This window comes from Cervus canadensis, chromosome 17 (genome assembly GCF_019320065.1).
Source record: "Cervus canadensis isolate Bull #8, Minnesota chromosome 17, ASM1932006v1, whole genome shotgun sequence".
Lineage (NCBI taxonomy): Eukaryota > Metazoa > Chordata > Mammalia > Artiodactyla > Cervidae > Cervus > Cervus canadensis.
The window spans coordinates 42,286,255-42,309,298 of NC_057402.1; positions in this window are offsets into that span (position 1 = coordinate 42,286,255).

Genomic DNA, 23,044 nt, shown 5'->3' on the forward strand with positions numbered 1-23,044 from the left:
TGGTCATCTATTTCACATATGGTAATACACATGTTTCAGTGCTATTCTCTCAAATCATCCCCCCCCTTGCCTTCTCCCACAGAGTCCAAAAGTCTGTTCTTTATATCTTGTCTCTTTTGCTGTCTTGCATATAGGGTCATCGTTACCATCTTTCTAAATTCCATATATATGTGTTAATATAGTGTATTTGGTGTTTTTCTTTCAGACTTACTTCACTCTGTATAATAGGCTCCAGTTTCATCCACCTCATTAGAACTGATTCAAATGCATTCTTTTTAATAGCTGAGTAATTAACTTTCTTTTGATAATCATAATTTGGTTTTCTTAATCTGCGAGTTCATTTCTGTTTTGTAAAAGTGTTCACTGGTATGAATTTATAGATTCCAACTGTCTGCAGTATCTTACAATATTTGTCTTTTTCTCTCTGACTTACCTCCCTTAGAATGAAAATTTCTCAGTCCATACATGCTGCTGCCAATATAATTATTTTTTCTGTTTTATGGCTAAGTAGTATCTCACTGTGTAAATGCATCACGTAGTCTGCATTTTTCTGTCAATGGACATTTTTTGTGGGTTCTATGTCTTGGCTACTATAAATAGTGCTATGGTGAAAACTGAGGAGCACATGTAATTTGAATGATGAATTTCTCCAGATCTAAGCCTGGGAATGGAATTGCAGGCTCATGTGATACCTCTATGTCTAGTGTTTCATAGAACCGCCATGCTGTTTTCCAGAGTGGCTTCACCATTTACATTCCCACCAAGACTGTAAGAGGATTTCCTTTTCTGTACATCCTGTGCAGGATTGATTTTTTGTAGATCTTTTCAATGATGGCCATTGTGACCAATGTGAGGTGATACTTCATTGTAATTTTGATTTGCTTTAACAATTCTTGATGTGGAGTATCTTTCCACGTGCTTTTATTATTTTGCACCTTGTGGGTACAATTTAACTCTTGAATCTGGCTTGCTGAAACTTGGTCCTGTTTGGAATTCTTTTCTGATGCTTTACCCTAAGACACTTGTTGAAGGCAGCTGTCATTTACAGCCCTTTTGGACTTTTGACTTCTGAGAGTATATCAGCACCTGTTTTCCTGTGTATCTATTAATCTGAACCAGCTGGTTGCTCTCTGCCCCTTTATTTTTTGTAATATAAGTTTGTTTTTTAAGTCTCTTTTGTAAAAAGTTCATTTGTATCCATTTTTAGATTCCATCAGAAATGATGTCCTATGATAGCTGTCTTTCTCTGTCCCATTTCACCTAGTATGATCATCTCAGATTTCTTACCTGTAACTGGAAATGGCATTATTTCATCCTTCTTTATTTCTGAGTATTATTGTATTGTGCATACGTACCCATCTTCTGTATCCATTCATCTGTCCTTGTACATTTAAGTTGCTTTCCTGTCTTTGCTATTGTACCTAGTGTTGCCATGATCACTGGGGTGCAGGTATCTGTAAAAAATATTTTTTTCTGGATCTATGCCTAGGTCTGGGATTTCTGGGTAACTTGGTACTTCTATTTTTAGTTTTTTAGAGAACCTCCATAATGTTCTGCCTAGTGGATGTATTCATTTACGTTCCCACCCACACTGTCAGAGGGTTTTCTTCTCTCTACACCTTCTGCAGAATTTATTGTAGATTTTTTTGAGATGGTTATTCTAATCGTTGTGAAGTGTTACCTCATTGGACAACTGAGTTGCCTTTCTCTAGTAAAGTAATGCTCAAAATTCTCCAAGCCAGGCTTCAGCAATACATGAACCGTGAACCTCCAGATGTTCAAGCTGGTTTTAGAAAAGGCAGAGGAACCAGAGATCAAATTGCCAACATCCTCTGGATCATTGAAAAAGCAAGAGAGTTCCAGAAAAACATCTATTTCTGCTTTATCGACTATGCCAAAGCTTTTGACTGTGTGGATCACAATAAACTGTAGAAAATTCTGACAGAGATGGGAATACCAGACCACCTGACCCTGCTCTTGAGAAACCTATATGCAGGTCAGGAAGCAACAGTTAGAACTGGACAGGGAACAACAGACTGTCCTAATAGGGAAAGGAGTACGTCAAGGCTGTATATTGTCACCCTGCTTATTTAACTTATATGCAGAGTACATCATGAGAAACGCTGGGCTGGAGGAAGCACAAGCTGGAATCAAGATTGCTGGGAGAAATATCGATAACCTCAGATATGCAGATGATACCACCCTTATGGCAGAAAGTGAAGAGGAACTAAAAAGCCTCTTGATGAAAGTGAAAGAGGAGAGTGAAAAAGTTGACTTAGAGCTCAACATTCAGAAAACTAAGATCATGGCATCTGGTCCCATCACTTCATGGCAGATAGATGGGGAAACAGTAGACACAGTGGCTGACTTTATTTTTCTGGGTTCCAAAATCACTGCAGATAGTAATTGCAGCCATGAAATTAAAAGATGCTTACTCCTTGGAAGGAAAGTTATGACCAACCTAGATAGCATATTAAAAAGCAGAGACATTGCTTTTTGCCCACAAAGGTCCGTCTAGTCAAGGCTATGGTTTTTCCAGTGGTCATGTATGGATGTGAGAGTTGGATTGTGAAGAAAGCTGAGCACCGAAAAATTGATGCTTTTGAACTGTGGTGTTGGAGAAGACTCTTGAGAGTCCCTTGGACTGCAAGGAGATCCAACCAGTCCATCCTAGAGGAGATCAGTCCTGGGTGTCCGTTGGAAGGACTGATGCTGAAGCTGAAACTCCAGTACTTTGGCCACCTCATGCGAAGAGTTGACTCATTGGAAAAGACCCTGATGCTGGGAGGGCTTGGGGGCAGAAGGAGAAGGGGACATCAGAGGATGAGATGGCTGGATGGCATCACCGACTCGATGGTCATGAGTTTGAGTAGGCTCCAGGAGTTGGTGATGGACAGGGAGGCCTGGCATGCCACGATTCATGGGGTCGCAAAGATTCGGACATGACTGAGCAACTGAACTGAAGAACTAATGATCCTGACAATCTTTTCTTGTACTTTATGGCCATCTCTATACCTTCTGTGGAGAAATGCACATTTAGATCTTTGGCAATTTTTTATTGGATTCTTTATTTTTTGATATTGAGCTTTATGAGTTGTTTGTATGTGTGGAGATAAATTCCCTGTGGGTATCTTCATTTGCTAGAATTTCTTCCATTTATGGTTGTCTTTTTCTTTCACTGATGGTTTCCTTTGCTGTGCAAATGCTTTTAAGGTCTACTAGGTCCCATTTGTTTGTTTTTGTTTCATTTGTCCTGATTCTAAGTGGTGAATCAAAACAGAACTTTGCTGCACTTCATGTCATGGTGTGTTCTGCTTTTTGCTTTAGGAGTTCCATTGTATCTGTCCTTTTATTTATTTATTTTGTGTGTGTGTGTGTTTCCTTTTACCTAGACCTTTAATCTACATGCAGTTTATTTCTGTGTGTGATGTTAGGTTGTAGTCTAATTTCATTCTCATCTTCATGCTAAGGAACCTGCCTGGTGTCCTCCACAGTGGGTGCTCCCAATTTCCATTCCCAGCATCAGTGTAGGAGGGTTCACTTTGCTCTATACCCTCTTCAGGATTTTATTGTTTGTAGAGTTTCTGCCTATGGCCATTGTGAGTGGTGTGAGGTGGTACCTCATTGAAGTTTTGATTTGCATTTCTCTCATGTTTATCGATGCTGGTATCTTTTCATGTGATTTTTTTTAAACAGTGTGAGTTAAACTTGTTCAAATTGGCTTCTTGAATGGCTTCCCTATTTTGAATATTCACCTCGTTTAGGACATTTCTTGAGGGCAGGTGTTTTTTACTTATAGCCCCTCAGGCTTTGTGAATGTGAAGGGCCCATGAGCGTGGGTTTTACAGTTGTTATGGGAAATAGCCACCAGGGGGCAGCATGTCTTAATGCCTAATTTGAGTTACTGGGGGAACCAGACCTTAGAAAAGTCCTGTTCCTGGTTTGTCAATTAGAGTGGAAAGTGCCGTTAAGAAACACTTATAGCTTGTGTCCCATTCCTTCTTCCTTCCTTACCCCATCCCCTGGACACATCCAAGTTCCTGCAACACCACTCTGGGGAGAGTGCTTTCATCCACAGGTGGGGCGACCCTAAAGAAGGCGGTTGGAGGTGGGAACCCAACACCAGGAGACAGGAGCCCACAGGGCTTTTCAAAGCTCTTCCAGCCCAGAGGCTCCACATCCTTTGGGTGCAGTAGGCGTAGTTTCACTGCAGGAGGTCCTCCTGGCACTGGAGGTTGTGGGCCCGTGCAGAAAACAGGCTCACCAGGTCCACGGGGCAGGGCTCATTGGCTGGCACACCCTCCCCAGCTCCATCAGCCCCATGACAGTCCATCCTTGGGAAACAAGTCTGCCCAGGCTTCAGGGACGTGCCAGCAGCCCAGGTCACCAAGGTCTTAGGGGAACAGAGCTGACATTCACTTTTTAGAACTTGTATTTATTGGTGTATAGGTGACTTACAATGTTGTAGGGTTTGTTTCTTTTTATTTTTAGGTGGACAGCAACATGATTCACTTATGCACAGACGTGTACATGTCCTTTTTTTGGTTCTCTTCCCATATAGTTGTGTGCTATTGAGTGCACAATAGTGAGGGGTCCTTATTATTATTTCATAAACAGTAGTGTAGTATGTTCACCTCCACCAGCTCATTTCTCCCTGCCCAACACATTTCCCTTTTGGTAACTATAAGGTGCTTTGCTATGTTGTGGGCTTCCCTGGTAGCTCGGCTGGTAAAGATCTGAAATGTGGGAGACCTGAGTTCGATCCCTGGGTCGGGAAGATCTCCTAGAGAAGGGAAAGGCTACCCACTCCAGTATTCTGGCCTGGAGAATTCCACGGACTGTATAGTCAATGGGGTGCCAAAGAGTCAGACAGGACTGAGTGACTTTCACTTGCTATGTTGTAGGGCCATTTCTGCTTGTAAAGAAGTTCATTTGTATCCATTTTTAGAATCCACCTCCAAGAGATATCATATGATACTTGCCTTTCTTTGTCTCACTTCACTTAGTATCCTCTCTATTTCCTTCCTTGTTTCTGGACATGGTATGATGTCACCCCTTTTTATGGCTGAGTAATACTGCACTGTGCATGTACCCCATCTTCTTTACCCGTTCATCTGTCCTTATCCAGTTATCCAAGTCTTGGCTATTGTACATAGTGCTGCCAGGAACATTGGGTTCACCTGTCTTTTAAAATAATGGCTTTCTCTGGATCTATGCCCAGTAATGGGATTGCTGGGTGCTATAGAACTTCTCTGTTTAGTTTTTAACGAACCATTACCTGTTCTCCTTCATGAATGTATTGACTTTTATTCCTACCGACAGGTAGGAGGTTTCTTTTTTCTACATACCCTCTCCAGTATTTATTGTTGCAGATGTTTGGTTCTGACCATTCTGGCCTTTGTGAGGCATAATACATGGTACTTCTGAGCTGCAGTTCTCTAATACTTACAGATGCTGAGCATCTTTTCATGTCCTTCATGGCCACCTCCATGCTTTCTTTGGAGAAATGTCCATTTAAATCTTGTGCCCCTGTTTGATTGCATTGTTTCTTTGATGTTGAGGGGCATAAACTGTGTGTTTTGGAGATAAATTCCTCATGGGTGGTTTGTTTTTTTTTTGCAAATATTAGTTAGATTTTGAGGGTTGTCTTTTTGTTGTCTTTATGGTTTCCTCTGCTCTGCCATCATTTTTAAAAATTTTAATTGGAGGCTAATTACTTTACAATATTGTGGTGGTTTTTGCCATACATTCACATGAATCAGCCATGGGTGTACATGTGTTCCCCATCTTGACCCTCCCTCCCACCTCCCTCCCCATCCCATCCCTCAGGGTCATCCCAGTGCACCAGCCCTGAGCACCCTGCCTCATGCATCGCCTGGACTGGCGATCTATTTCACATATGATAATATACATGTTTCAAAGCTATTCTCTCAAATCATCCCACCCTCGCCTTCTCCCATAGAGTCCAACAGTCTGTTCTTTACATCTGTGTCTCTTTTGCTATCTTGGCATATAGGGTCATCATTACCATCTTTCTAAATTCTATATATATGCATTAATATACTGTATTGGTGTTTTTCTTTATGACTTACTTCACTCTGTATAATAGGCTCCAGTTTCATCCACCTCATTAGAACTGATTCAAATGCATTCTTTTTAATAGCTGAGTAATATTCCATTGTGTATATATGTACCACAGCTTTCTTATCCATTCATCTGCTGATGGACATCTAGGTTGCTTCCATGTCCTGGCTATTGTAAACAGTGCTGCAATGAACATTGGGGTACATGTGCCTCTTTCAATTCTGGTTTCCTCGGTGTGTTTGCCCAGCAGTGGGATTGCTGGGTCGTATGTCTGCCATAATTTTTAAGGGGAATTTGGTCCCAGTTATTCATTTTATTTTTCATGATTCTAAGAGGTGGGTCAAACTAGAACTTGCTGTGCTCTATGTCAAAGCGTGTTCTACCTTTTTCCTCAAGAGTTTCCTATTATCTGTCCGTTAGGTCTTTATTTATAGTTTATTTTTGGTATGCTGTTAAGGAGTATTCTAATTTGATTCTCAATTCTTAAAAAACTGTATGCTGTTCTCCGTAGTGGCTGTTACTGGTTTACCTTTTCACTGACAGTCTAGGAGGGTTCCCTTTTTCTCACAATTTCTCCAGCATTTATTGTTTCTCCAGTTTTGGACAATGGCCATTGTGAACCATGTGAGGAAATGCCTCGTTGTAGTTTTGATCTGCATTTTTCTAATAAGTAGCAATGTTGACATATTTTCATGTTATATTTTTTAAAGGGCGTGAGTTAAACTTATCTCTTCAATTGGCCACTTGGACGCCTGCCTTGTTTCTCATCTACACAGATGTATATGTGATTTGTTGGGTTTTTTCTTTATAGGCTAATACAGAGTGTGGAGTGATTCCTTGTGTTACACAGTGGGTCCTGGTGATTGATTTTATAAATAGTATTGTGCATATATTGGTCCGAAGAAGCTCTTTTCTCCCTGCTCCACATCTTTATATTTTGGTGATGGGAAGTTTCTAAGTCTGTGATTCTGTGTCTCCAGGCAATAAGGTCATCTGTATCCATCTTTAGATCACACCTAGAAGTGATATCATACAATATTTGTCTGCCCTTGTCTCCCTTACCTGGAATGATCATCTTTACTTTCTTTCCTGAGGCTGGACTTGGCATTACTTCCAACTTCTTTAGAGTTCAGAAACATTGCATTGTGTACATGTACCCCATCGTCTGTTTCCATTCATGTGCTTCTACATTTAACTTGCTTTCCTGTCTTACCCAGTGGGGCTGAAATCACAGGGTTGCCTGTCTCTATTAAAATTTTGGTTGTTTCCACCTGGCTGCCTCGACGTGAAGATGTCTCGCTGTCCAGATGTGAAGACACAAGCCTGCTCAGGGATGGGAGAGAAGCCCCGGTCAGGGAGGAGGGAGTAAGCTCGGCATTGACTTTTCTGTTCCTTTTCTTAATCTCATGTCTCTGCTATGTTGGAGCACAGTCAGTTTGCAGTTTTGTGTTTGTCTGCAGGGTACTGCCCCCTACATCACTTATGCCATATGCTCACAGCATATCTGTTCTTTTTGGATTCTGTTGCCCTAGATGTTAGTGCAGAAGGTAGACCAAGTTCCCTGTGCTGAACATCAGGTCCTTCTTGAGTATCTATTAGAGATACAGATTTCTGTGTGTGTGTGGAAGGAAGATAGGTAATGATTTTAGATTATCTATTACAGATACAGATATCTCTGCATATGTTTGAGGTACAAATTTCTGTATATATTTGGAAGGAAGGAAGGAAGAAAAGAGATAATCCTTGTGGATTCTCTATTACAGATACAGATTTCTGTTAGACCTGACCTCCTAATTCATCCTTGCTCTGTGACCTTTTCTTGGAACCCTTTGTTTGTGTTTGAATTCTCAGAGTCTCTTTTTGACTAATAAGTGTGTTCCTTTGTATCTCGCTTTTTATTTTGCCCAGAGGGACATAATATGCTATTTTCTTTCTCTTTTTGGCTGACTTCACTTATCTGTGATTCTCCATCCTCCATCATTGTGACAATTAGTGGCATAATTTCAAAATTTCAGTGGTGGTTTTTCACAGCCGAGTAATACTCCATTGTATATACAAACCACATCTTTAACTTTTAATCTATCAGACGACATCCTGCTGGTCCTGTGTCTTGGCGACTGTAAGTGGTGCTGCAGTGAATGTTGGGTGCATGTGACTCTTTCAGTGATGGATTTCTCAGGATATAGGCCAGGTGCGGGTATGTTGGGTCATGGGCTGAGCTATTTTGAAATTTTATTCACAGGACAGACTGTGAAGGCTGTCCTTTCTAGGGGATTGTGCCAATGTCCATTCCCACTGACCGTGTAGGGGGTTTCCTCTCTTCCTGGCTCTCTCCTGCATCTATTCTTAGTAGACTTGTGAGGATGGCCATTCTGACAAGTGTGATTTGATTTCTTGGTGTCTTTTAGTTTTTTGGTTACATTTATGTTTATTAAAAATTATAAAATTTTAAATTTATAATTATAAGTTATATTTATAATTTAATTTTTATAAAGTAAAATATAAAATAAAATTTTTAAATTTTATAATTATGTTTTAATTATAAGTTATAAATTAAAAATGACAAAACTCTTGTCTTTTAGAATGGCATCCCTCCTGTAATAATTAGGGATGTTGAGCAACTTGTGGCCCATTGTTTTGTTTTGTTTTCTTAAAGAGTGTGAGGAAAATTTACCTGTGGGCATTTGAAATTTATTACTGCAATACGTGTTATAGGACCTTTCCTGAGGTCAGCTATCACTAACAGCCCTTCAGGCCTTGTGAAATGCAAGATGTTGAGGAAATTAATAGAATGGGAAACGCTAGAAATCTCTTCAAGAAAATTAGAGAAACCAAGGGAACATTTCATGTGCAGATGGTTCCGATAAAGGACAGAAATGGTATGGACCTAACAGAAGCAGAAGATCTTAAGAAGAGGTTGCAAGAATACACAGAAGAACTTAGGTACAAAAAGGTCTTAATGACCTGGATAACCACGATGGTGGGGTCACTCACCTGGAGCCAGACACCCTGGAGGGTGAAGTCGAGTTTGCCTGTGGAAGCAGTGTGTGTGCTCAGTCGTTTCAGTCATGTCTGACTCTTTTGGGACCCCATGGACTGTAGCCCGCCAGGCTCCTATGTCCTTGGGATTCTCCAGGCAAGAATACTGGAGTGGGTTGCTGGGCCCTCCTCCAGGGGATCTTCCTGACCCAGGGATTGAACCCATGTTTCCTGCATTGCTGGCAGATTCCTTATCACTGAGCCACCTGGGAAACCTGGAAGGAAGCGTTACTATGAACAAAGCTGTGGAGGTGATTGAAAGCCTGCCAAGCTATTTCAAATCCTAAAAGATTATTCCATTAACGTGCTTCACTCAATATGACAGCAAATTTGGAAAACTGAGTAGTGGCCACAGGACTGGAAAGTTCAGTTTTCATTTCAATCCCAAAGAAGGACAATGCCAAAGAATGTTCAAACTACCTCACAATTGCACTATTTTCACATGCCAGCAAGGTAATGCTCAAATCATTCAAGCTAGGCTTCAACAGTACATAAACTGAGAAATTCTAGATGTACAATCTGGATTTAGAAAAGGCAGATGAACCAAAGATCAAATTGCCGACATCCATTGGATCATAGAGATTTCCAAATTTGCTGTCATATTGTGTGTAGCACTTAAACAGAATCATCTTTTAGGATTTGAAATAGCTCGGCTGGATTTCAATCACCTCCACCAGCTTTGTTCAGACATTCAGTCATTTCCAACTCTTTGCAACCCCATGGACTGCAGCACACCTGGCTTCCCTGTCCTTCACCATCTCCCAGAGGTTGCTCAAACTCCTGTCCATTGAGTTGGTGATGCCATCCAGCCGTCTCGTCCTCTGTCATCCCCTTCTCCTCCTGCCTTCAATTTTCCCCCAGCATCAGGGTCTTTTCTAATGAATCGGCTCTTCACAGCAGGTGGCCAAAGTATTGGAGCTTCTGCTTCAGCAATAGTCGTTCCAATGAATATTCAGGATTGATTTCCTTTAGGATTGACAGGTTTGATCTCCTTGCTGTCCAAGGGGCTCTCAAGAGGCTTCTCCAATACCACAGTTCAAATGCATCAGTTCTTTGGCGCTCATCCTTCTTTATGGTCCAACTCTCACATCCATACGTGACTACTGGAAAAATCATAGCTTTGACTATATGGACCTTATTATTAGAAACAAATTTCTGTGTATGTTAGAGATACAGATTTCTGTGTATATGTGGAAGAAAGGGAGGGAGGGAGGAGGAGAGAGAGAGAATCCTTCGGTTTATCTATTTCCAATTCATATTTATTTATGTTAGTACAAAGTATATAGGTTGTACTCTCAGGAAGGAGGCTTCAGCTTGGTGAGTCTACCCTGTGTCTTTGAGGCCAGAAGGTCAGGCCACCATCGTTGGGGTGCACTAGGGATGCTGGTCCCAGCCAGAAAAAATCCAGACAGTACAGGTTTAGGAGACCCTGACCCTATGAAGTGTGTCTCTATGAAGGACACCTGCTGGGCCATCTCGACCCCAACACAGGCCAGCCCTGGGACTCAGGTCCGGGGATGGGATAAGAGCCCATGTCTCAGAGGGAATAAAGCAGGCATTACTTTCCTTTCCTTTTCCTTAGTCTCATTCCAGTGCTCTGTTGAAGTCTGGTGGATGTGCAGTTTTGTGCTTGTCCTCAGCATACAAGGAACTGATTCAGTTATGACAGATACATTCAGCATACATGTAGCTGTTTTTGTTTTGATTTTTTCCCCATGGAGTTCATTGAACAAGGTCCAGTAAAGTTCTCTATTCTGATCATCAGGTCCCTGCAGACTATTTATTAGAGATACAGATTTTTTGTATGTGTGCAAGGAACCAAGGAAGGAAATAGTCCTTGTAGATTATTCCAGAAACAGATTTCTATGTCTATATTAGAAATACTTCTGTGTATATGTGCAAGGAAGGAAGAAATCAAGGAAGGCCAGAAGTAAGCCTTGTGGATTAGCTCATACAAATACAGATTTCTGGATATATGGTAGATATACAGATTTCAGTGCCTATGTGAAAGGAAGATAGGATGGAAGGAAAGAAGGAAGAGGGAGATAATCCTTGTGGATTATATATTAGAGACACAGATTTCTGTGTACATTAGTACTGAACTCCTAATTCATCCCTGGCCCCTTTCCTTTTTCTTTTTTTTTAAACTACTTTGTGTTGGTATTCACAGAGTTGATTTTTGTAAAATTAGTTTCCCTGTATCTCTCTTTTATTTTAAATTTTGTGTAGAAGGTTAAGTTCACTCACTCAGTTGTGTCAGACTCTTTGGGCTTCAGCACGCCAGGCCTCCCTGTCCATCACCAACTCCCGGAGTTTACACAAACTCATGTTCATTGAGTTGGTGATGCCATCCAACCATTTCATTCTCTGTTGTCCCCTTCTCCTCCCACCTTCAATCTTTCCCAGCATCAGGGTCTTTTCCAAGGAGTCAGTTCTTCACATCAGGTGGCCAAAGTATTGGAGTTTCAGCTTCAACATCAGTCCTTCCAATGAATATTCAGGACTGATCTCCTTGCAGTCCAAGGGACTCTCAAGAGTCTTCTCCAACACCACAGTTCAAAAGCATCAATTCTTCAGTGCTCAGTTTTCTTTATAGTCCAACTCTCACATCCATATATGACTACTGGAAAAACCACAGCTTTGACTAGACGGACCTTTGTTGGCAAAGTAATGTCTCTGCTTTTTAATATGCTGTCTAGGTTGGTCATAACTTTTCTTCCAAGGAGCAAGCATCTTTTAATTTCAAGGCTGCAGTCACCATCTGCTGTGATTTTAGAGTCCAAAATGATAAAGTCTGTCACTGTTTCCCCGTCTATTTGCCATGAAGTGATGGGATCAGATACCATGATCTTAGTTTTCTGAAAGGTGACTTTTAAGCCAACTTCACTCTTCTCTTTCACTTTCATCAAGAGGCTCTTTAGTTCCTCTTCACTTTCTGCCATAAGGGTGGTGTCATCTGCATATCTGAGGTTATTGATATTTCTCCTGGCAATCTTGATTCCAGCCTGTGCTTCTTCCAGCCCAGCTTTTCTCATGATGTACTCTGCATAGAAGTTAAATAAGCAGGGTGACAACACACAGCCTTGACGTACTCCTTTCCTATTTGGAGCCAGTCTGTTGTTCCATGTCCAGTTCTAATTGTTGCTTCCTGACCTGCATACAGGTTTCTCAGGAGGCAGGTCAGGTGTTCTGGTATTCCCATCTCTTTCAGAATTTTCCACAGTTTGTTGTGATCCACACAGTCAAAGGCTTTGGCATAGTCAATAAAGCAGAAATAGATGTTTTTCTGGAACTCTCTTGCTTTTTCAATGATCCAGTGGATGTTGGCGATTTGATCTCTGGTTCTTCTGCCTTTTCTAGATCCAGCCTGAACATCTGGAAGTTCACGGTTCACGTACTGTTGAAGCCTGGCTTGGAGAATTTTGAGCATTACTTTGCAAGTGTGTGAGATGAGTGCAATTGTGCAGTAGTTTGAGCATCCTTTGGCATTGCCTGCCTTTGGGATTGGAATGAAAACTGACTTTTCCAGTCCTGTGGCCACTGCTGAGTTTTCCAAATTTGCTGGCATATTGAGTGCAGCACTTTCACAGCAGCATCTTTCAAGTTTTGAAATAGCTCAGATGGAATTCCATCACCTCCACTAGCTTTGTTCATAGTGATGCTACCTAAGTCCCAATTGACTTTGTATTCCAGCATGTCTGGCTCTAGGTGAGTGATCACATCATTGTGATTATCTGGGTCGTGAAGATCTTTTTTGTACAATTCTTCTGTGTATTCTTGCCACTTCTTAATATCAACTGCTTCTGTTAGGTCCCTACCATTTCTGTCCTTTATTGTGCCCATCTTCACATGAAAATTTCCCTTGGTATCTCTAATTTCCTTGAAGAGATCTCTAGTCTTTCCCATTCTATCGTTTTCCTCTATTTCTTTGCACTGATCGCTGAGGAAGACTTTCTTATCTCTACTTGCTATTCTTTGGAACTCTGTATTCAAATGGGTATATCTTTCCTTTTCTCCTTTGCCTTTCACTTCTCTTTTCATAGCTGTTTATAAGGCCTCCTCAGACAACCATTTTGCCTTTTTTCATTTCTTTTTCTTGGGGATGGTCTTAATCACTGCCTCTTGTACAATGTCATGTACCTCCATCCGTAGTTCTTCAGGCACTCAATCAGTTCTAATCCCTTGAATCTATTTGTCACTTTCACTGTATAGTTGTAAGGGATTTGATTTAGGTCATACCTGAATGTTCTAGTGGTTTTCCCCACTTTATTCAATTTAAGTCTGAATTTGGCAATAAGGATTTCATGATCTGAGCCACAGTCAACTCCCAGTCTTGTTTTTGCTGACTGTATAGAGCTTCTCCATCTTTGGCTGCAAAGAATATAATCAATCAGATTTCACTGTTGACCATCTGATGATGTCCATGTGTAGAGTCTTCTCTTGTGTTGTTGGAAGAGGGTGTTTTCTATGACCAGTGCAGTAGAATGGTTATCATCTGCTATTTTCTCCCTCTTTTTCTGACTTCATTTAGTGTATGATCCTCCAAGATCTACTGTTATGGCAACCAGGGGCATAATGTCATAATCAGTAGCAGTTTTCAATGGCTGAGTAATAGTCCTTTGATATATATGCCACACCTTCTTTAAGCTTTAATATATCAGTGGATGTTTTCCTAGGTCTGTACTTGGCTGTACAGACAGGCTGGAGTGAAAGTAGGGTGCTTGTGTCTTTTTGAGTGATGGCTTTATTTTTGGAATATAAGCACAGGTGAGGGTATGTCAGATTCTAGGCTTCGCTTTTTGAAAGACTTTTCTCTGGCATGCAAAGGCTGGCCTTCCTAGAGGCTGTTTGCAATGTCCATTCCACTGACCTTGTTGGAAGGGGGTTCCATCACCTCCTGATGGCTCTCCCACATTTATTGTTTGTAGAATTGTGAGGATGGCCATTCTGACAGGTGGGATTTGATATCTTGTTGTTTTAATTGGCATTTCTTCTATAATAATTAGGGATGCTGAACATCATGTCCTGTGGTCATTTGGGTTGTTTTGCATTTTTTTACCTTAAAGGGTCAGAGGAATATTTATGTGTTGCAGTGGTTTTCTGTAAAGTCAGTTGTTTTTGGAATTTATTTCTGCAGTGCCCACCCCACGAACTTTCCCCAGGGCAGCTGTCGTTAATAGCCTTCCAGGTCTTGTTACTTGGAGGTGACAGTGAGCCCCACTGATCAAGTTGTAGTTACATGAAATGTCCATAAGGTGGCAGTACTTCTTCATGCCCAACACTGGTTCCTCTGGCAGCCAGAGCCTTAGGGAATGTTGGCTTCCTGAGCTGTAAATTAAAAGTGGAAGGTGCCTCAGCCAACACCCAAGGGCTTGTATCTCACTACTACTTCCCCCTAAAGCTTCACCCCTCCCCTCCAGGCTCATTCCAACCTGGGCCACAGCCCCTGTTGAGGAGCCTAGGAGGTTGCACTTTCAGGAAGGAGGTTTGAATTGGTGACCCCAGTACCAGGAGACTTGGAGGCTAGGTGACTTCTCCAAGGTCCTGGAAGTCAGAGGGCTGAATCATCATCTTTTGGTTTACTATGGATTCTGGTGCCCATCAGGGCAAATAAGACAGAACAGGTTAAAGAGAGGACTCAATTAAGGACGCTCTACTGGTCTGTTGGACCCCATTCTTGGCCAATCGTGGGTTCCAAAACTGCTCAGACTCCAAGGATGGGATAGCAACCCAAGCCTGGGAGGTCAGAGGAAATAAACTAGGCATTGATTTTCTTTCCTTTTCTCAGTGACTAGTGGGAATATAATTGATTTGCCCTTTTGTTCTCGGTAGTATACAGCCATTTGATTGGGTTATGATATATATTTACATATAGAATATCTGTTCTTTTTTTAATTGTTTGCCACATAGCTTATTGCAGAATTTTGAGCAAAGTTTCCTGGTCTGAACATTGGGTGTTTGTGGAGTACCAGTTAGATATACATATATGTGTCAACGTGGAAGGAAAGAGAGAAGGAGGTAATCCTTGTGGATTATCTATTAGAGACACAGATGTGTACATTAGTACCGACCTCCTAATTCATCCCTGGACCTTTGCTTCTTTTGGAATCCTTTGCCTGTGCTTGAATCTGAGAGTCTCTTTGTGTTGTAAATTACTTTATCTGTATCTCTTTTTTTTTTTTTTTTAACATTTTCTCTAGAAGGGACATGATCTGCTATTTTCTTCTTCTGATGCTGACTTCATATAGTGAATTCTCCTCTATAGTCCATCCATGTGGGGACTGTTGGCATAAATTCATAATTTCAGTTGCGGTTTTTGAAGTATGAGTAATAGCCCATTAAATATCTGTATCACATTTCTTTAAGATTAAGTCTGTGGAACTTTTCTTGGGTCTGTGTCTTGGCAATTAGAGGTACCACTGCAGTGAACATGGGGGTTCATGGGTCATTTTGAGTGATGGTTTTTCATAATAATGACAGAGGTGTGGATATTAAAATCCTCGGTTTAGCTCTCTGGAAGTTTATTGTTCTGACCTCTGGAGCCTGTCTATTCAAAGAGTTGTTGCCAAAGTCTATTCCCTGTGGACATGAAGAGGGGGTTCCATCATCTCCCTTCAAAAAGCCAGTGGAAACAGGTAAATTTCACTCTCACCCTTTAAGGGAATAAAGAAAAAAAAAACATAAAAACCAATCAGCGAGAAAACAGGATGTTCAGCAACCCTAATTGTGACAGGAGGAATGGCAATCAAAATGACAAGTAATCAAATCCAATCTGACAGAACGGCCATCCTGACTATCTGCAAACAGTAAATGATGGAGAGAATAGGGAGATGATGGAACGTGCCCAACAAGTGCTGTGGAAGTGGATTTTGGCAATAGACCCTAGAAAGGACAGCCTCTACAGGCCAGAACTAAAAATTTCAAGAGAGCTAAGCCTAGGATTTTAATATCCACATGTGAGCCTCTGTTATGAAAAACCATCACTCAGAATGACACATGCACCCCAGTATTCACTGCACTGATGCATAAAACAGCCAAGACAGAGACCAAGATGAAGCCTATCGACAAATTAAATCTTACAGAAATGTGTGCATATATACAATGGGCTTATTATTCAGACTTGAAAAACTGGCACTAAAATTATTAAAATAGGCCAGTGGTTTCCCCCAGATAGACCTTTGAGCAACATACACTAAGTGAACCCAGCAATTAACAAAAATAGCGTTATCCCTTCCAGGCAAGATAAGAAAGAGGTACAGGGGGAAGTAATGTAAGACACAGAAAGAAAGTTTGACTTTCAAATACAAAGAATTCCAATTAAAAAAAGGTTAAGCATCAGGGATGAATTAGAAGGTTGCTACTAACCTATACACAAAAATCTGTACCAGTAATAGATAATCCACAAGGATTATCCCCTTCCTTCCTAGTACGCCCTGAAATCTGTGTTTCTAACACGCTTGTTGTTGTTGGTAAGTTGTGTCTGACACTTTGCAACCCCATGGACTGTAGTCCACAGGCTCCCTGCCAATGGGATTTCCCAGGCAAGAATACTGGAGTGGGTTGCTATTTCCTTCTCTAGTATCTCTAACATACCCAGAGAAATGGGCATCTCTATTAGCTAATCCACAAGGATTCTCCTCTGCCTGCCTGCCTGCCTGCCTTCCTTCCTAATTCATTCCTGGTAGTTTCCTTTTATTGATTTATTTTTTTGGAATCCTTTGTGCTAGAATGTCAGATTCTCTTTTTGTGTTGTGCACTACTTCCCCTGTACCTCTTTGTTATTTTGCCTAGAAGGGACATCGTCTGCCATTTTCTTCTTCCATTGCTTGGCTTCACTTTTATGTATAATGCTCCAAAGTCCATCCTGTGGGGACCATTGGCCTGATCTCATAATTTCAGTGGTAGTTTTTCAAGTCTGAGTAATAGCCCATTGAACATATGTACCACATTTCTTTTTTAAAAAATGTATTTATTTTAATTGGAGGCTAATTATTTTACAGTATTGTGGTGGTTTTTGCCATACATTGACATGACTTAGCCACAGGTGTACATGTGTCCCCCATACTAACCTCCCTCCCATCCCATCCCTCTGGGTTGTCCCAGTGCACCGGCTTTGAGTGCCCTATTTCATGCATCAAACTTGGACTGGTCATCTATTTCACATATGGTAATATACACATTTCAATGCTATTCTCTCAAATCATCCCACCTTTGCCTTCTCCCACAGAGTCCAAAAGTCTGTTCTTTACATCTGTGTCTCTTTTCCTATACTGCATATAGGGTTACCATCTAATTTCCATATATATGCATTAATACACTGTGTTGGTGTTTTTCTTTCTGACTTCACTCTGTATAATAGGCTCATTTCATCCACCTCATTAGAACTGACTCAAATGTGTTCTTTTTTATAGCTGAGTAATATTCCATTGTGTATATGTACCATAGCTTTCTTATCCATTCATCTGCCGATGGACATCTAGGTTGCTTCCATGTTCTAGCTATTGTAAACAGTGCTGCATTAAAAATTGGGGTACACGTGTCTCTTTCAATTCTGGTTTTCTTGGTGTGTATGCCCAATAATGGGATTGCTGGGTCACATGGCAGTTCTATTTCCAGTTTTTAAAGAAATCTCCACACTGTTCTCCATGCTGGCTGTACCAGTTTGCATTCCCACCAACAGTGTAAGAGGGTTCCCTTTTCTCCACACCCTCTCCAGCATTTATTGTTTGTAGACTTTTGGATAGCAGCCATCCTGACCGGTGTGAGATGGTACCTCATTGTGGTTTTGATTTTCATTTCTCTGATAATGAGTGATGTTGAGCATCTTTTCATGTGTTTGTTAACATCTGTATGTCTTCTTTGGAGAGATGTCTGTTTAGTTCTTTGGTGTTTTTGTTTGGGTCATTTATTTTTCTGGTATTGAGCTACATGAACTGCTTGTATATTTTGGAGATTAATTCTTTGTCAGTTGCTTCATTTAGTATTATTTTCTCCCATTTTGAGGGCTGTCTTTTTCACCTTGCTTATAGTTTCTTTAGTTGTGCAAAAGCTTTTAAGTTTAATTAGGTCCCATTTGTTTCTTTTTGCTTTTATTTCCATTACTCTGGGAGGTGGGTCATAGAGGATCCTGCTGTGATTTGTGTCAGAGAGTGTTCTGCCTATGTTTTCCTTGTACCACATTTCTTTAAGGTTTCATCTGTGGATGGACCTCTCACATCTGTGTCTTGGCACCTGGAGGTCCCACTGCAGTGAACGTTGGGGTGCATGAATCATTCTCAGGGATGGTTTTTCGTAACAGAGGCCCATGTGTGGATATTAAATTCCTGGGCTTAGCTCTCTTGAAATTTTTAGTTCTGGCCTGTGGAGGCTGTCCTTTCTAGACAATGTCCATTCCCACAGCACTTGTTGGGGGTTTCCATCATCTCCCTGCCGTCTCCACCGTTTACCATTTGCTGACACCAGGTTGGTCGTTCTGTCAGATGGGATTTGATTTCTTGTTGATTTGATTGCCTTTCTTCCTGTCATAATTAGGCTTGCTGAGCATCTTGCCTTCTGACTGATTTGGTTTGGTGTTTTTATCTTTTTTCCTTAAAGGGTGTGAGGAAAATTTACCTGTTGGCATAGGCTTCTTGAAAGTTGGCTGCTTTGGGAATTCATTTCTGCAAAACCGCTGCGGAACCTTTCCTGAGGGCAGCCGTCCCTAAGGGCACCACAGGCCTTGTAAATTGGAGGTGCAGTTAGAACCCGGGGTCATGTTGTAGTTACAGAGAATGTCCACAAGGCGGCAGTACTTCCTCATGTCCAACACTTTCCACCTGCAACCGGAGCCTATGGTTTCAGAGCAGAGATTTCAGTGCCTATGTGAAAAGAAGGAAGGAAGGAGATAATCCTTGTGGATTATCTATTTCAGACACAGATTTCTGTGTATACATTAGTACTGACCGCCCAATTCATCCCTGACTCTACATTTTTTTTTTATTCCCCCCTCTTTGGAATTCTGGGTTTGTGTTTACATCTCAGAGTCTCTAAGTTGTAAACGACACCCGCTGTCTCTCTGTTTTTCAATTTCGCCCTCCAGGACATTTTCTGCTATTTTCTTCCTCTGTTGCTGATTTCTCGTAGCATATTTTCCTCCAAGGTCCATCGCTGTGGGGACCATTGGCCTAATTTCATAATTTCATTGTTGGATTTTCAAGTCTGAGTAAAAGCACATTTTACATATGTAACCACGTTTGTTTAGGATTTCATCTGTCATTGGACCTTATCTTGGGTCTGTGTCTTGGCAATTGGAGGTACCACTGCAGTGAACGCTGGGGTGCATTTTTCAATTTGAATGACGGTTTTTCGTAACATAGGCCCATGTGTGGGTATTAGAATCCAGGTTGAGCTGCCTTGAAATTTTTTTTTTCTGGCCTGTGGAGGCTGTCCCTTCAAGGGCTTATTGCCCATGTCTATTCCCAGGGAATGTGAAATGGGGTTCTTTTGTCTTGTTGCAGGGAGAAAGCCAATTCTGACTCCATGTTGAAAACTTTGACTTGCTTTTCGTTACTTTAATTACTATAATCGTGCCTGGGGGTCCCTATGCCCCACCCTGACTGTAAACTGAAGTCCCTTTGTTCAGCTCAGGGAGAGATAATTTGTCCCTACCCACCTGGAAACAGAAGAGATTAATATACCCCTTCAGAAGTCTTTTCATTCCTTTGGAAAAGTTTTGCCAGACTGAAGTCTTTCTCACTTTACTTCCCCACTAAATCTCCCTCTCCTTCTGCCTTTTGACTTTAGTTCCTCCTTGCTTCTTTTTCTCTGGCCTATAAAACAACCTGGCATCCAGACCCCAATAAGATGGTTAATTTGAGGCACTAGCCTGCCATCTTCTCAGTCTGCTGGCTCCCCAATTAAAGTCCCTTCCTTGCCTCAACACCTCATCTCTCAGATTCATTGCCTATCTTGAGGGTGAGCAGAGTGAGCTTGGTCTCAGGAACAATTTGGCTTAGCCAGCCAGGAGCCTTGGTGCTCGTGGCTAGCCAGCCCCGATCAGGGAATACTGGCACAAGACCCTAGCAGCTGCTGGGACCATTTGTTGTCCTGAAGTTCTTTTCTGAAGTGGCACCGGCTACCCCCAGCACTTGGCAGTTGAGACAATGAACCGACAAACTTCTAGAGTTGAGGGACTCAATTTCATTCGTAAGATAAGTATATGCAATTTGATAGCTGGTTCAGTCAGTACGAAGTTTTGTGTGTCTTTTTGTGTTAAGAGCCAATAGGCTCCATTTTGGAGGGTAAGTCGCTCTGGTGAGCACACAGGAACACAGTTTCCCCTCAATCTGGTCTTTTCCTTTATGGAATAAGCAAATTTGGTTGGGTATCCATTTGCAGAGAGGAGGTGGTAATGGACTCTACCCTGAACCAGTTCGTTGGGAATTAGTCCTCGTGGGGCATGCCCACCCTAGTTACAATTACCTCAAATTGTAGGGTAAATTTATTTACCTAATTTGAGAACTGGTCCAGTTGGAACCAGTTCATTTGGGAGGTAACTCTTGTGGAAGTGGGTAGCCTAGTTGGAATTAATCATTTGTTTTATAGGGTAAATCATTTACCCAATCTGGGAATCAGTTCATCTGGATGCATCAATGCTGAATCTGTGCCAGTTTTGTTGGAATCTGTCTGGGTCTTCTGGGTTTGGCATTATACAGTGGATAAAAGTAGGAAAACTTTCATCTATCACAAAGGAAAGATCTTTGGGGTGCACATTAGATATGTTAAGATCAGAAGAACAAAGCCCCTGAGTGGTTCAGAAATAAACAATCTGGCCTCATAGATACACAGGAACTGAGCATCTGCCAAGAGGCCTCATAGATACAGACCAGGTTAGCATCAGCCTATAGGCAAATAGATGAGGAAACAGTGGCTGACTTTATTTTTCTGGGCTCTAAAATCACTACAGATGATGATTGCAGCCATGAAATTAAAAGACGTTTACTTCTTGGAAGGAAAGTTATGACCAACCTATACAGCAGAGACATAACTTTGTCAACAAAGGTCTGTCTAGTCAAGGCTATGTTTTTTCCAGTGGTCATGTATGGATGTGAGAGTTGGACTATAAAGAAAGCTAAGCGCTGAAGAATTGATGCTTTTGAACTGTGGTGTTGGAGAAGACTCTTGAGAGTCCCTTGGACTGCAAGGAGATCCAACCAGTCCATCCTAAAGGAGATCAGTCCTGGGTGTTCATTGGAAGGGCTGATGTTGAAACTGAAACTCCAATACTTTGGCCACCTGATGGTAAGAGCTGACTCATTGGAAAAGCCCCTGATGCTGGGAAAGATTGAGGGCAGGAGCAGAAGGGGACCACAGAGGATAAGATGGTTGGATGGCATCACCGACTCAATGGACATGGGTTTGGGTGGACTCCGGGAGTCAGTGATGGACAGGGAGGCCTGGCGTGCTGTGGTTCATGGAGTTGCAAAGAGTCGGACATGACTGAACTGAACTGAACTGAACTGATAGGCCTCATAATTCCCACAAGCTGAGTGTCTGCCTAGAGGCCTCTCAGACACACAGGAGCTAAGTGCATGGCCAGAGGCTCCTCAGACACACAGGCTGAGCATCTGCCTACAGGCCGCACAGACATAGGCTATTTGTAGGGATTTTTTCCCCCAAGGGCCTCCCTAAAGCACAAGAAAACCCAGAACAAACACTGTCAAGATAAGCTTGATAGGTGTGCAATTGGAGGCACATCTCAGGGTGCCTTTGGGATTTGGCACCTCGAGACACAGGAGCTGAGCGTCAGCATAGAGGCCTCTAGTTAGATACAGGCAAGCTTCTGCCCAGGAGCCTCATAGAAACACTGGAGCTGAACATCAGCCTAGAGTCCTCTAGAGAGAAACGAGCTGAGCGTCTATCTAGAGGCCTCCTAGTCACACACAACCTAAGCATCAGCCTGGAGGCGTCTAGATGTACAGGAGTTTAGCATCTGTTAGAGGCCTCAAAGACACACAGGCCTCCTAGACACATACAAGATAAAGTGCTGCCCCCTAGAGATCATTTCCTGTCACAGCAGCCCTCAGGAAAGGCCCTGCCGCAGGTATTGCAGAAATGAATTCCAGACACAACGGACTTGCAAGAAGCCAGTTTCAAAGGTCAATTTTCCTCATACCCTTTAAGGAAAAAAAGAAAAAAAATAGAGAGAACCCAAATGGCCAAGGACAAGACGCTCAGTGTCCCAAATTACTACAGGACTGATGCTGATCAAAACAATAAGAAATCAAATCCCATCTAAAAGAATGGCTCTCCTAACTGTCTGCAAAGAGTACATGGAGGGGAGAGCCAGGAGATGATGGAACACCCCCTTCACGTTCCCTGAAAAGACATTGGCAACAGTCACTTGAAGGGACAGCCTGCACTGGTGAGAACAAAAAACGTCAAGAGAGTTAAACCTAGGTTTCTAATACCCACAGCTGGGCCCGCATTACAAAAACCTGTCATTCAAAATGACACAGGAGCCCCAACCTTCACTGCAGTGGTACTGCCAAGACACAGCCCTAAGAAAAGGCCCACTGACAGATTAAACTTAAATGTGGTGCATATGTAGAAGGGGCTATTACTTAGACCTGAAATACCACCACTGAAATAATGAAATTATGCCAGTGGTCCCCACAAGGATGGCCCTTGGAGGAAAGTACAGTAAGAAGTCAGCAACAGAAGAAGAAAATAGCCAATGATGTCCCTTGGGGGCAAAATTGAAAGGAAGGGAAAAAATACAGAGGAAGTAATTTACAACAGCAGGCCTGCTGCGCTCGGTCCTGTGCGGACTCGGACTCCAGACCCCTGCTTTGTCACCAGCAGGGGGGGCTTCCGTCTCAGGCCAGGTGACCGCGCTTCTCCCAGCTCTGGGGCATCCCCCGGGGACCGGCACAGACTGGCC